The sequence below is a fragment of the Psittacula echo genome (genome assembly GCF_963264785.1).
Source record: "Psittacula echo genome assembly, chromosome: 5".
In the NCBI taxonomy this organism is placed as follows: domain Eukaryota; kingdom Metazoa; phylum Chordata; class Aves; order Psittaciformes; family Psittacidae; genus Psittacula; species Psittacula echo.
In genome coordinates this window covers 5,352,095-5,366,767 of record NC_137739.1, presented here as the reverse complement: position 1 = coordinate 5,366,767, position 14,673 = coordinate 5,352,095, and the positions used below count along the sequence as shown (strand labels likewise).

The 14,673-nt window shown below is 44.0% G+C and overlaps 1 protein-coding gene across 3 annotated transcripts in view; it reads right to left on the bottom strand.

The window, feature by feature from the left end:
* MAD1L1 (mitotic arrest deficient 1 like 1) overlaps positions 1-14,673 on the bottom strand; it is a 296,765-nt gene that overhangs the window by 32,619 nt on the left and 249,473 nt on the right. The gene's annotated exons all lie outside the window — the stretch shown is intronic.

Sequence of the window (14,673 nt, the reverse complement as noted above, 5' to 3'; positions counted from 1 at the left end):
TAGATAATGTTTATACAGTGCTTTGAAGAAATAAGGAACTCTGGAAGGGCTAGGTCGTGTTTCCAGAGAGGAAAAGAGCAGTGTTGAGACAGCAAAGGCACAGAGAGAGAGCAAAGCTCTGAGAAACCAAACACCACCTTGTTTTCAGAAAGGAAAAAGTATGTCAGCAGCTTCCAACATCAGGGTACTAAGAAAGAAATCAAAGTTGTAAACCATGGGATGCTGCAAAGGCACTTAAATGACAATGTTGTCGTTGTGAAAGTGGAAATAGCAGTAACATAGTCAGAAAGGCAGCAGTACCTCTACAGAGGAAAAACTTTGCATATACACAAGCACAAGGCATTGATTATTACTCTGTTAAGACAATTTGCAAGATAAAGATTTGGACAGTTGTAAGCCTTGAAGATGTGCTCTACTCCTGTGAACACTTTTATTCATTAGAGTGGGAACTAATGGAATAAAAGCATCTTGCTTCCTATTATTCTGCAGTGAGCGAAACAGGGCTTTCTGCTAATGATAGGGTGCTTTGTTGGCTGCATGCTAAAATACTGAAATACATGGCAAAATACAGAGATGTGCTCACCACAAAAGTCCTCCTACCAGAAACAGGGGACAGTGTGTGGTGTGGCACCCAGAGCAAGCACCAAAGGGATGCAGATCACAAAGGGAGGGTGAAGGCCACATCCTCCTGTGGATCAGGATGCGGCACCACACCAGTCCTCGCAGAGGGCATCTGATCCAAACCTCTATTAAAAGAATTTGGAGAGCAATAAGCAAGCTGTAACTAAATCCACTCAGAATGGCAATGAACAAGGGATGGTGCAGTGAGCCACTTGCCTCCCTACAGGGCCAGCGGCAGAGAGAGTGCTCCAAAGAGTTTCTAGCGAGTGATGAAAGCAAACAATGTATGCAGGGAGCTTTAAAAATGATTGCAAAGAGAGCCCTGAGCTTCTGCTCTGTGAGGTTTTTTCCCTTTTTTATTTGCCTGTAACTAAGTTACATGATTTCTTTGCAAGTCTAATTAAGCAGTTAATTGATGATGGTGCCCTTTAGCATCTGGCATTTAAGATTAAGTAAATAATGAAGAAAAGTGCATGCAGCACCCAGCAATAATTAAACACAGCAAGGGTTTGTTCCCCACCCTCCTTCATTTTAACCTGTTACATAGAAATCTCTGAGGATAACTGCCTTTAATAGCCTCAAATACACTTACACACCATATGATGATACTCGACAACAGTATTTTTCCTCTTAGAGATGGCGGATAGTAGGGTGCATCTTTGATCTCGACCAGCAGGTTTTATTTTACACCTTGCACTCAAGGGAAGGAAGAGCTTCACTGCTACAGTTCTACCCAACTGAAGAGCACGTTAAATGGATCTTCATAGAAATGCATTTTTGAATCCAGGAGTGTGAGTGTTGGGATTATGCATTAACGATTTGTGGTCAAATTGCTCCCTTTCTCATGTCCCATGTTGGGACTCCTTCCCAACGGTCCATACAATGTTATTCATGTGTCCTGGGTTCAGCAGTAGCAGTCATTTTTTCTCCTTCTTAGTAGCTGGTGCAGCGCTGTGGTTTTGACTTTCGGCCTGGGAATAACACTGATAAAGCCGATGTTTTCAGTTGCTGGTCAGAATGTTTACTCTGACCAAGGACTTTGTGAGTCTCATGCTCTCCCAGGGAGGAGGGGAAGCCGGGAGGAAGCAGGGACAGGACACCTGACCCAAACTAGCCAAAGAGGTATTCCATACCACAGCACGTCATGCCCAGGAGGTAGAACGGAGAGTTCCCGGAAGGGCTAGATCACGGCGGGGTGGGGGCGAGGTACCGGTCGGTGAGCGGTTGTATTCTCTTCCCTTGTTATTTCCTTTATCATTATTATTGGTGGTAGCAGTAGTGATTTGTGTTATACCTTAGTTATTAAACTGTTCTTATCTCAACCCGTGGGAGTTGCATTCTTTTGATTCTCCTCCCCGTTCCTCCAGGAGGGGGAAGAAGGGGGGGGGGGGGGGAGGAAATAGACTGCGTGGTTCTAATTTATGGCCTGGGCTTAAACCACGACACCATACATTTCCTGCGGACTATGAAAATGCAAGGAAAAATCTCATTTAAATCTAAATAATTTTTATGATGAGGGTGGTGGGGCATTAGAACAGGTTGCCCAGGGAGGTGGTAGATGCCGTATCCCTGGAATCATTCAAGGCCAGGTTGCACAGGACTTTGAGTTGAAAATGTTCCTGCCCATGGCAGGGGGTTGGACTAGATGACCTTTAAAGGTCCCTTCCAACCCAAACGATTCTACTATTCTGTTATTTTTCACATATAGAGCACTGTACTGAGTGTTTGCAGTCTGATGTTAAGAGTCCAGTTTCCCCACAAGGTCACATAGTAGTGCCTGGACTCAAGTTACAAGACCTCAAGACTTCCACTGTAAGAAACTGTGAAACAGCTATGGCAGACCCAGCTTCTGCAGCTCCCTCAACAAGCCCACTCAGGAGCATGAAGCTCAGTCCCTGCTTTCCACTCCAGCAGGTTAACATGAAGCAGACTGCCTCTCCATACAGAGCTGATTTAAACTAACAACAGCATGAGAGGTTTTTAGTTCTTCCCGAGCTGCTTGACGGAAGGAACTGCTTCCCAAAGATGAGTACCATAGCCTCTTTAGACTCTGCAAGCAAGAAAAGCCAGTGTGGAGACTCACGCCCACCTTCCATTGGTGCTGTGAGTCTTAATTAGTATTTCTAGCATGCCCAGAGACCTTTGGATAGAGGGTGCTACAGAAGTGGAAAATATTATCATCATTATACCTGCTACCACAAATGCTGGCATTCAAGGCAGAGACTTCAGAGCAGATGGTGAAGTTGCCAGCACGGCTGGCTGCGGTTATAATTTCCCTCATCACAGCCTCTCCTTGCTGGAGCAGGCTTCACCTCTTGATGTCTAAAGAGCAAAACAGAACCTGTGCTGACAAGACTGCATCGTGCCGGTCAGTATTGCTGACACATTCGAATCAGCACTCAAATCACTAGAAGGTAAATCATCCAAGGGACTTTCTAATTAAAAAGAGCTTCACTTTCATGGCAACGCTTTCTCCTGCCTGTCACAGCCAGCCCTCCCCTGAATTCTAATCATTAAAGGGAAACAACAAAGATTTAGTCAGCTTTTGTTAAGTGTCAAATATTCCCACTCTAAACCATGAGCAAAACAAGGAGAGACATTTTATTGCTCTCAGAGCAACTTTATAACTTCTTAAACACTATTTCTGTACCTCTTGCTAATTGCTCATTTGCCCTGCTTTTACGGAACAGCCTGGCTCACTCCACCTTTGACAGAGGAGAGCAGCAGTGTTTAACAGGCTGCACTAAGTGGGATATGATATGCCTAGTTCTAATTTTTATCCTTATTTATTTCTAACTGCTGGGGTTAGCAGCCTAGGACTCAGAGCTACCTGAGGCGTAACTAAGATGCCATTAGTTTAAATCTGTTCCCAAGTGCTGTGAGCAGCCTCTCCATTTGGCTTAGCATGTCACCTTGCAGATGAAGACATTTGCATACCTGCAGAATGTCCCTATTCTGCTTCAAATTCATTTCACTAAAGTCTTCCTATGACTCCAGAATACCTCAGGGTAATGCTGCCCTCCTCTTTCCATGGGGTTTTCAGGCTGTAAAATGTGAAGGATCCTACAGTAGAAAGAATTGGTTTGAAATGGAAGTGAAGAGTAATCTCCACTACTCCTTACAGCGCTACGGGAGTCCAAATGCATTCTGCAGGGAGCTTGCAAATGCATCAGCACATCGACAGAGGAAAGGACATGAGTGTGGAAACAACCTGACCAAGAGTTACTGCAAATGGTGGCTGATGATGCAAACGCCTTTAGCCCACATCTGTGAGGCAGATCCAACATCCCCACTTCTATCTTGGGATTGATTTTTATCGCTTTTGTATAACAGAAGCTTCCCCTTGCCTAAATTCTGCCTCGTTTCAGGGAAGTCATCACAATATGGCAGGCTAAAAAGGGAATCACATGCCGTCGTCATTATCAGCCTATTCAGAAACCCTTCGCTGAATCTTTCCGATTGCCTTTGATGCCACTAGTGGTGAGGTTTTTGATGACACATCCGCAGTCTGTAGCGAAGGTGGATGCTGCTGCTGCCTCCAGCCCTTCCTTATGGAAGTCTCTGATCTATTTAACTTAAATACCTCTGCTGCTGCCTATGATGGTGTCTGATCATCACAGAAGGTAACTTTACAAAGTTGCATACCTACCCAATAACCCACCATGCTGCAGTACTCCAACAGATCTTCTATGCAACACACTTAACACAGAAACACACTTAGCCAGCCAGAGAAACAGCAATTCGTGAATCTGATTTCAACCAGCTTTTCATCTGTCTGATTTTCATCCATGTTTCATCCATTGAGCTGGAGCTGGTTGCATATAAGAATTATATAATTATAAAGGAGGCTGGATTGTCTTGCTGCTCTCTAACTGGAGAGTATGCCAGATAACCTGGCACTGAAATGGAGAAAATGTGGAAACACTGAAACAGAGAGTGAAGACTCCCTGAGCTGCTGTGACTACATAAACCACACCAGGCAGTTTTAGTTTAGTCTAAATAATGTATTGCTCCTGGATACTTAGAAATCCCTGATGGACAGGCATGATATTCCCCTGCGTTTTAAGTTTTGCTACGATTTAACCCCATGCCTTCACCTCCTTGGCACAAAATTGCACCAAAAGCATGAGATAACTGCACCAAAGCCAGCACCATGAAGGACGCTGCCATCTCCTTACTGACCTGTGCCATGTTGGAAGCACATCATGCTCTGGCTGCTGTACTGTCCACTGCTGGATTCCTGAGGGGATTGCAAGGTGATGGCTTCTTTCCCAAACAAGCTGAGAAGGTCTTTCACCTTTTTATTTAGGATACCATGTGATCAGTAACCACTGGACAAGCTGCTCAAACTGCATGGACATTAGCAAACCAAGTCAATAGGCGTGAAGATGCTAAGAGAGGCTTCTCTCTCTTCCTATCGACATTTGTATGTCAGCACCACATTCTAAAGGCTATCACAACATTATCACATCACGGTACTGATAGCAGTGTCATGATTAAGATGGCAAGTGTCTGCTTTTATATGCTGATTGCTTTCCAAATAAATGCTCTCCATTCCAAATAAATCCACTATGGATTAACATTTCTCCTCCTTGCCTAGAATGTATTTGATGACAAAAGCCTGATCAAAACTCTGCTTGACCATTTTTCAGCACTTCACCAGTTTTCTTTTCCTCATCAGGAAGAGAAGTGTATCCATTAGTTAACCTTTTCAGAAACATTCTTTCTGTAGTCTAATTCAAAGGAGGAGTATAAAAAACTCGTCAGGCTTGGCATGCGAATAGCTTTTTGTGAGCACAGGGAACAAGCATTCAGATATCAGAACATCAGCATGGGGAGATAAGGGTAGCTGTATACGTGTGTGCTTATCTGAATGCAAGATCAGGACTGTGAAACCAGCACAAACACCAAGGACACAATCCATATATTGATGTAATTCTTAGTGGGACTGGTGCATTTGTGTGAATTTGTAATTAAATAAAGCCTATTCCTTAAAAAGAAAACAAGAAGTTAAGGATATAATTCACAGTCTATTGAGATCAATGGGAATTTTTTTCCACTGCATTTGAATATTGCTCCATCTGCCTCCCTCCCAGCACATCTACTAGAATATTAAGGAAGAAATTACCTGGAATTCGCTTGTACTATTTTTAAACAGACCAAGAAATTCTCAGTTCTTTTAGTCTGCTTTCTAACCCAGCAAATCCAAAGCTCTCCTTCCTTCCATTACTAACACTTCCTGTATTTTAATCCACATTAGTTCCATACCAAATAAAGTCATTGAAAACATACAAATACATGTGGGTGACAAATGAACTGATGCAGAAAACATAACTTTGAATCTCCTGACTTTTATGCAATTAAAATATCAACTTAATTGTTGGATCCGTGTAGCTTCTCTCATTTTAATATGTAAATTAGTCTCTATTACTCTATAGCTCAAAGAATGTGTTACTCGGCTTACTTGATTAGGCTGGGAATTGCTGGTCCTGCTGTCACGATGTTTACACTTTAGTGACAACTTTGCACATCAAATTCACATAATGCGGTGTCATCAACTTACTCATCAAATATAAACTTCTTAAATACAGCCGCTGCTCTAGAATATTGAAACAGCCTTATTTTGCTTCATTTACAGCCCCTAAATAATCAGAGCAAGGGAAAAGAAAAACAAATGGGAACATAACTGGAAAACAGTATTTCCCAGGAAAAGAAAGCTTCTCACGGAGACAGAGCAGTAACTGAGAAACAGCCCATGAAAAAGGTTATCCTTTGGCTTCTGAATTTTATTTGGATGTTGCCCCTTTAAAATGTGGGATGAGTAGACATACTTTATTTCTCAGTAGACATACTCAGTCTACTTTATTTCTCAGTCTCTACATATTCATGCCACCTGATTTGGCATTCAGTGTTAAGGGGTCTCTATTTACTCTGGGAAGGCAATCCCATTTCAGCTCCCAGCCACGTATACTTACCTGGAAACTGAAATGAGGACTCCAGAGAAAAACTGCAAATTCAGTGATTTTTGTCCCATTATGAACCTGCCAGAACAGGAATACTGCCACCTTGGATAGTATTGAGAGGGAAAGTGTCAATAAGTTCAGTATTTTCCCATTACTGTTATTTTTCCTGAATCTAATAAACATCCCCAACCAGGGAACATCCACCTTGCCAGCACAAGGCTTTTCAAGACATCTCTGGTAACCTTGACACCCCTTGCAAAGTTCCTTGAGTAGATTTCCACTACTCTCTACTGTTCACCAAGGCATCATGCTTTAATTTCCAGGAGAAACAATACATTGACGAGATGCAGAGCAGAGATCTGAGGCTCTCCCCTGCTGGAGTGCTCTACCACGCGGGCAGGCTGGTTTCTCTAATGTCAGGGAAATCTTGTCGGCCTGAATTTGAGACATCAGCACAAGCCTTTCTTCTCAATCCTGCTGATGAATGAAAGAGCATTTTCAATTGTGTACATCCAGAGGCCTTGTGGCAAATGGATCCTAATCAAAAGCTGCTCTGTGATGCAAACTACTGTAAAAGGCAGCTCATATCACAACCCCGCAGGATCCAAAGGGCAGCTGCAGATAATACTGCAGTTCCTTCCCTTCATGGGAAATGCTGGACTGGAGAGATCTAGCAAGAGCATTCTGACTGCTACATAGCCACCAAGAAGGCAATAACCAAATAACAAGAGCTTGACTCAAATATCCAAGCAGGAAAACACAACTCAAAGTTTATCAAGACCCATAAAACTCAATAGCCTACTGGCTTGTCTCTGCTTGATAAAGAAACCATTAGAACAGAGAAGAACCTGAGGGATGCAGAAGAACTACAGTCATGAAGGGTGCTGTCTGCAATATGGCAGTTTCCATCTGGTAGAAATTTGATGGTGTTTTATAGGGATTTTGGGGGTGGGAAGAGGTTAAAACACAGGAGAGAAAAGGTATGGGTCCTTCCACTGCCCATTGACTTCTCTTCTTGCAAAGGCTCTGAACTTCCCCTGGTTATTTATGAAGGAGCACAGCTACTTCTGGGGGTTACTTCTGGTAGAGAGAACAATTATTTCTCCTGGTTGCCTTGTGTTTTACTCAGCTATTGATGGGCTGCGAACTAGAAACCAGAGTCAGCAGGCTTAAAAATATTGTTTCTATCACCAGTTCTTCTCCATAGCCACCCACAGAGTAAGCCAGGAGGAGAGGGAATACACCCTGTCAGCCCAGGTTTCTCCCAGAAAGGTCCTAGAAATTACCTCTAACTTTCCCATCTACCTCAGCAAAGGTGACCTCTTCCTTCTCAGATGTAACATCATGACTGTACTGCATCAGTACTGAGTAAGGAAGATGCACCTGCCTTCGAAACAGGCAGCCTTCTCCTCAGCAGTATTCTCTTGCAGTACTACTCATTTCTGTTAAAGCCAGATTCAAGGCAGGATCTCTAAGCCCAGAGACCCTTCCCTTAGAAGTCTCCTTCCTCATAATGCTACAGAAACCATTGTAGATGTTCTCATAGTCCAGTGTTTAAGTTTGGTCCCCCTTATCACATATACCTTTTTATTTCCTTTTCCATTTCCTTCTTCCTCCCAACTTTACTATTTCTTTCTTGGTAAAGTGGCTTTATTTTTTCTGGAGCACGGTTTCTGCTGCTGCTACACATTTTATAATCAACTTCTACACAGTGCCTAGAAAGAGGGCAGGAGATGCTTTAAACAAAAGCCCTTGTAGGAATCACTGGAGCTATGGAAGTATTACGCAGGTTCACAGGCTGCCTCTTACAAAAGCAGAAATACGCAGGCCTCTAGTAACTCCACACGTGAATTGAGTGGAAAAGAGGGGCCAGGAAGAAATCCTGCAGCTCTTCCGCTCTTTGTGAAGGCTAAATACAGTCTGGACTGTAACCTTTGACTGACACCAAGTTTTACACATTCGGGAGCTACAACAGAACTACGTTACAGGATTTAGTACAAACCCCTGGCTCCCTGGACAGCAGAGAGAGTCTGGAAGTCCTGGCAGTGTCTCACTGACACCTCACATCCCTGTTTCACAAGAAGCTGCCTCCTCAGGGGTTTGTTCGGTCAGTGACTGCTGTCTGCTCGCTCCTGTCCTGCCCGCTCACAGCACACAGATTAAGTTTGCTCGGGGGCAAGTCTCTGGGTGTTTAATGGATTCATGGCATGCTGCCACAGGCAGGGCACACTGTTTTCAATATATTCAGAGCTGCATGACTTCATAGCTGTGCTATCTCCAAAAAAACTTGGGAATCTATCTGGATGACAAACGTTATATATGATAAAAGCAATCTTTTTTGACTTTTAAGCATTTCTTTCAGCCTTCTTGAGGTACTACACTTTTATTCAAGACAGGAAACCTGGTTCTTTATAGGTGGCTGTGCTGACTTCAGTAGTGCAAAGCATTTACCATCAAAGGCCACACTGGTGCTGAATCAGAACATACGAAGGCTTCAAGGTGTTTTCCCCTTGTGTCTAGACTGCCCAAATCTACTGACACCATTGTAAAGTAAAAGGGTTTTATAGACCTTGCCCACCAACTACTGGAACACTGTCAATACTGAAGCACAGGAGGTCCCAACTTGGTTATAGCCTTTTAGGAAAACTGGTATATTTAGTAGCCCCACCTGTAGTGCTGGACTGGGACACAGGGATATGGATGATAAGGAAGGAAATGAGAGTAAGCTCTATTTAAACTACCAGCTTATTCCCAGTCTTAATATACTGGGTCCCAGACCGGTCTAAATGTCTTGCAGTAGAGAAACTAGCAGCATAAAGCCAATAATGATAACTAGCAGGGAGGTGAGGCATTGCCCCAGGGAGGCTCTGCTCTTCAGCTGCAGAGTCAGCACGGGAAGGTAGGCAGGCTCCAAGCAGCTCAGGCAAAGCAGCTCCTGAGGACTGGTGCTAAATAACCCTCATCCTGTGTGCTACTTTCCATATCCTTCATGTTTGGCACATTAAACCTGTTCAACATTTCTGATACAGGTAGCAGTAAGGAATGATTTCTTCCCCCATCAAGAACATGTGGCCATCTCCGGAGTGAGAGGACAGAACTTCATCAGAGCACAGCAAAACACCAGAGGCAAAGACAAGCTCTTTATAAACTTCAGAGGAAACTGGGATATGCAGAAAGTAATTACCTTATTGAAATCAGGCAGGGCACAAAGGCCAACATCCTGTTCTTACCAAACATCCCTTAACATTTGAAGACAGCAAATGCCCTGGACCTTCACTCTGTGCCTCTTTAGAAACAAGACAATTCCTTTAGACAAACTGGAGGGGACTTGGCATGTTAAACATCATGGAAAGAAGTGTCACCTAATGAATCCTTCCCACGCTTTAGGAAGACGCATTACATGACTGAAGAAGAGCTGCCCTCTATGCATTCACCTGGTCTGACCTTGTTTGAGCAGCAAGATGCTGGGAGCCATAGGCACAAGGGGAGAGATAGATGCTGCGCTTCCATGTGTGCATCTACCAACAACTAAGGTCACACAAAAATCCTTTATCAGGTGGACTCAGGTTCCATTTGCAGGTGCAGCCCTCATCATGTGTGGATTTCCTATATGCAGATGGTAGGAAGCACCAAGGCTTCCGAGCACCAACAGCTCAGCCAACTGTGGATGGAGAACAGCAACTTCTAAACTCCATCTGCTCCTTTTTTGTCGCCTTCTGTACTCAGAATCACATCCACCAGAAGCACAAGCATACCAGGACAGTGACAAATTTTACCATCATCTCTGGCTTGTCATTTCAACAAGGTTATATTATTTTAATATTAATTCATTACCCCATTTAATTCTAATTAATTACATTTTTGCAAGGCCCTGACATGGCAGTGATGCTGGAGACAGCCTCTGCTGAACACCAGATGTAGCATCCCTGTTGGGGTCGAACACCTGCCATACAACAAGACTCCCCAGACCTTCACCAAGGACCCCCTTTTCCTACTTGGCCCTAACAAAGGAAAAAGGACACACTGAGATGGATCAATAGTTTTCCTTTTTGGTGGGATTATGTTCAGGGAAATAGTTCACTTCCAAAATTTCTCCACAGAGTTGATTTCCCCATCTTCCTTCCTGGTAGGGGTGCCAGCCTGTCTCCCAACAGAAAGAATATTAAAAGCACTTTTCCTCTTGCTCACGGGGAGAGGCTGCATGAAAGAAGGGAATGCTCCACTGTGCCTACGGGATAGCAATAAATCATGAGAGCTCATGGAATTTGCATTACTGAGTTCTTTAGTCAGGAATCAGCTTCCATGGGTCATTCGTCCCTATCTTCAAATACACTATATTTAAGATGAGAAGACAAATGGAAATAATCATCACCTGAAGCATTCTCATTTCTACCTACGCTTAGCCACAATACACACATCATTACTTCTGTCAGCTCCCTATGAGCTGCCACCTACCTACTTGCTTGCAACTAAGACTGAACTCCATCTCTAGCAGTGCCAGAAAAGAAAAATGTAGAGGTCTACTAGGACCACACAAAACGAAAAAGGGAGATAGATGTAAACAGAAATGGCCTGGAAAGAAATAGACAAAACCTGGAAAAGCTATGGAGCTGCAAGAAAAAAAGCAGAAGATGCAGCCTGAATACAGAGGAGGGAGAGTGGTGGTGTGTATGTGAAGAGTACAGGGAAGAGAAATGCAGAACTGGAACAGATTCCCAATCTGGGCAGTGATACCTTTCCAAAGCTGTTACAATCTGTGTCCCTGTTCCAGAGACTCGGAGCCTCTCCACAGATGGCAGCCTGACTTTGGAGCACCCTGCTCGCACACAACCCAGACCTGGACAGCCACAGGGAGAGAAACAAAGCACTCATGAAGTCACAGCCCATTCCTGTACTGAGGCTGCCACAAGTCTGCCCCATCAACACCACATAATCCCACATGCAAGTTTCTACTTGGCAAAAGGAGGGCATGTTGTTACAGCTCACATCATTCAAACCTCTGCTCTGCAATAACCCTGGTACCTGCTTTAACAGAGACTATTACAGCATAAATGAGAGGAAAGGACCACTGAATTAATGTGGCAAGTTGCCAGGATGTGCTGCAGCCGCCAGCGGTTATGCTCAAAGAGTCCAGCATAACCTTGATTTTTAATAGAGTCACATTTAATGAGCTTTAACGTCCACAGTAATAATTTCCTTATTACCTATCCAGGAGTCTGAACCATGATCAGAAAAAACGTGCTGCATTCCAGTCCAATGAATTTAACACTGGCCAACACGTTAGTATCAAAACCATCAACATCATTGTCCTTAATGCTCTTCTTTGGTTGGTCTAATTCTCAGAACCTTAAGCATCATTGCTGCAGATCACATAAGCTTGTTGAACACAACAAACCTGACTGGCTAGAGGCCACCCAAATCCCTCACCTCTGCCAAAAAGCCCTTCAGGCTATATGGCAAAATAGGACAGTAAAAGCTTACATTTACCTTTATAGTCAAAAGGCAAAATGCAAACTTACATACGACCTTTGTTGTCTTCCCAGCTTTTATCCATACTCTTCCTGTTGTGCCTCCAGCCCCCCTTCATCCTATTCAACTCTGACACAAGAGACCTCCCACCTCAGAAGCTCAGAGAACTGAATTTGCCTCTTGCAAGTGTCATACAAATGAAATGGATAAACAGACATATGGGTATTGCAGCTGACAGAAAGGGGTGCAAGAAAAATTCCAATTCTTGTTATTTTTGCACAGAAACAGCTTCACAAACCTCACTGGAACCTGCTCCCTCATTATACACAATAAACCTGCCTCCCCAAGGCAGTCAATTGCACAGTGACAAACAGAGTAGAGGGAGTTTCTGCCACATGCTCCCCACTTCACACCTTGGAAATACACTAAAATGGAAAGCATATGGCAGCCATTCCTGTGGGCAGAGCTGTTGAGATCCTAAGAAAACAGTGAAAGCTGGATCTTCCATTTCTTATCCAGAGGGAGAAGACAGTGGAAATTTTCTGGCCATGCAAATCCATGGTCTTAAACCACAGGAACAGCTGTGGCATCCACACTGCAGATGCTGCATGAGTTAAGCAGGATAGAGCCAATGCAAAAACAGATGCAGCTTGCATGGTGCACTAGATGAGCTGTCCCCTAACACACCAGGAGCTCTGCCCTGCCCAGCACATCTGGCTTTCATCTGGCTAATTCAACGCTGTTAACCTTGCAGTCAGTGCCATAACGTCCTCAGCATCTCCTGCACATCCTGATATACACGGTCTTCATCCTCCGACCATACTGCTGAATGCTCCCTCAGCAGAAAGGAGGGTTTAAGACTGTTTATGGCAACGTTCCCTGTGCATGACAGTGATGTACAAAAGTACATAAAATACAAGAAAAAAACCCAAGATCTTTCCATATAGCCTGGCTTACTATACATATGCCCTGGTCTCTACTATACATATGCCCTGGTCTCAAAGACAGCCATTCATAGGGCTTCTCCACCCTTCACTCCCAGCTCTTTTTCCCATTCTGTTTACATGAACCACTTCCATATGCACTCACAGGCACTCCAAGAATGCAAAGGGCCCTCCTGTGACTTTGATAAATGACACTGAAGTATTTCCCACTCCACTAGGCTCTGCAGCTGATCTCTCCCATTCGAGTCGGTGACCAGAAGTCACAATGATGTAGCACGGGACTGGGGCAAAAGGAAACAAACAGCATCACATATATGAGAGGCTAGAAACACCCTGGAACTCAGTGAGCTGTTTGTTTTCCTGTCAGAATCAAAGGCAGAAGAGAAAACAGCTTTAAAAATGCAGCCCTTATGAGCTAACGACAAACCTGGTAACATCCCAGCACAGCAGCACCTCACAAACAACTAAAAGCAACTGCATGAAAGGCAGCAGAATAATAATTCTGAATAACAAATCAGAGGAGGCACACGTGAGAAATGCATTCCCTCAGATGAAATGCTCTAATTACTGTGGATGATACCCCAGAGGTTCATTCCTCAGCAGCAGAGACACAGAGTTGACTTCACCTCTGCGTCCTCCCTGACCAGAGTTCTCCGCCCTGGGCTCGAGGGGCACTGTCAGCCCTGTGGACCTACAGCATTCATTAGATGTGCCAGGTACTCGGGGCCATAACAACAGACAAGGGCATTAGGCAGCAGCATCTGCTGTAATTTAAAAAGCAATGCATGTCAAATTCAAATTGAAATGCAAGAACCACCCCCAAGAACTGCTCCATTCTCTGTGGGGTCTCAGACTGGAAGCTCCTATGGACAGTCTTCCTTACATATATGTGAAGTGTTTAATGCTTATGCACTTGTTAGAGCATCCACTAACAACAGTGACAAACTGTCATCGTACCTCTAGCATCCAAACAGCTCTTGCACTTTATAAACCACTCCATCTACACTTCTCACCATCCTATTTTTAAGGCTATATAGCACCATAATCCACTGCGAGACGCTGGAACAAACCCATCCTTAGCAGTAATAAAGTACCATTGTTTGAGCAATGGGAAAAGGAAGCTACTTTCAGAGAATTTTGATGTCATAACAGTGAAAGATACCTTCTTCTGTGTATATTCCTTAAACCAGGGCTCTGCCATTTTGTGGATCACAAGTCTCCACCACAAGTGGCCTCTGAGTGGAGCCCTCCTGGCCCCATCTGAGGAGGATCCTGACCTCTGGCCACTGACTGTGTACACGCTGCAGAAACACCACAGGTTAGCTCCACACAGACATTCGGCTCTCTTTATTTTTAATCTTTTCTAACAAAACTGTTTTGAGGGCAAGGTACATGTGGAAGAGTCACAGCAGGAAGATCTCTTGGGCTCTGCAGCATGACTTAAGTCTGCCTGGTCCATGCACAGAGGGGTGATGGGTCACATTTTCTTGGTATCCTTACCTTGATTTACAGAGTCTGAGAGCATGTCTGGAGGTGCTGACTTTGGGGTAAAAAGTCTCATTCAGGTGTGTGAAGGGACAACAGAATATACTGAAGGAGAGTCACAGATTCTGTGCCATGTATTTAGCTCAGTGAAAGATGTACTCTACTTTCATGGAGTATTGAATGTAGCTGTG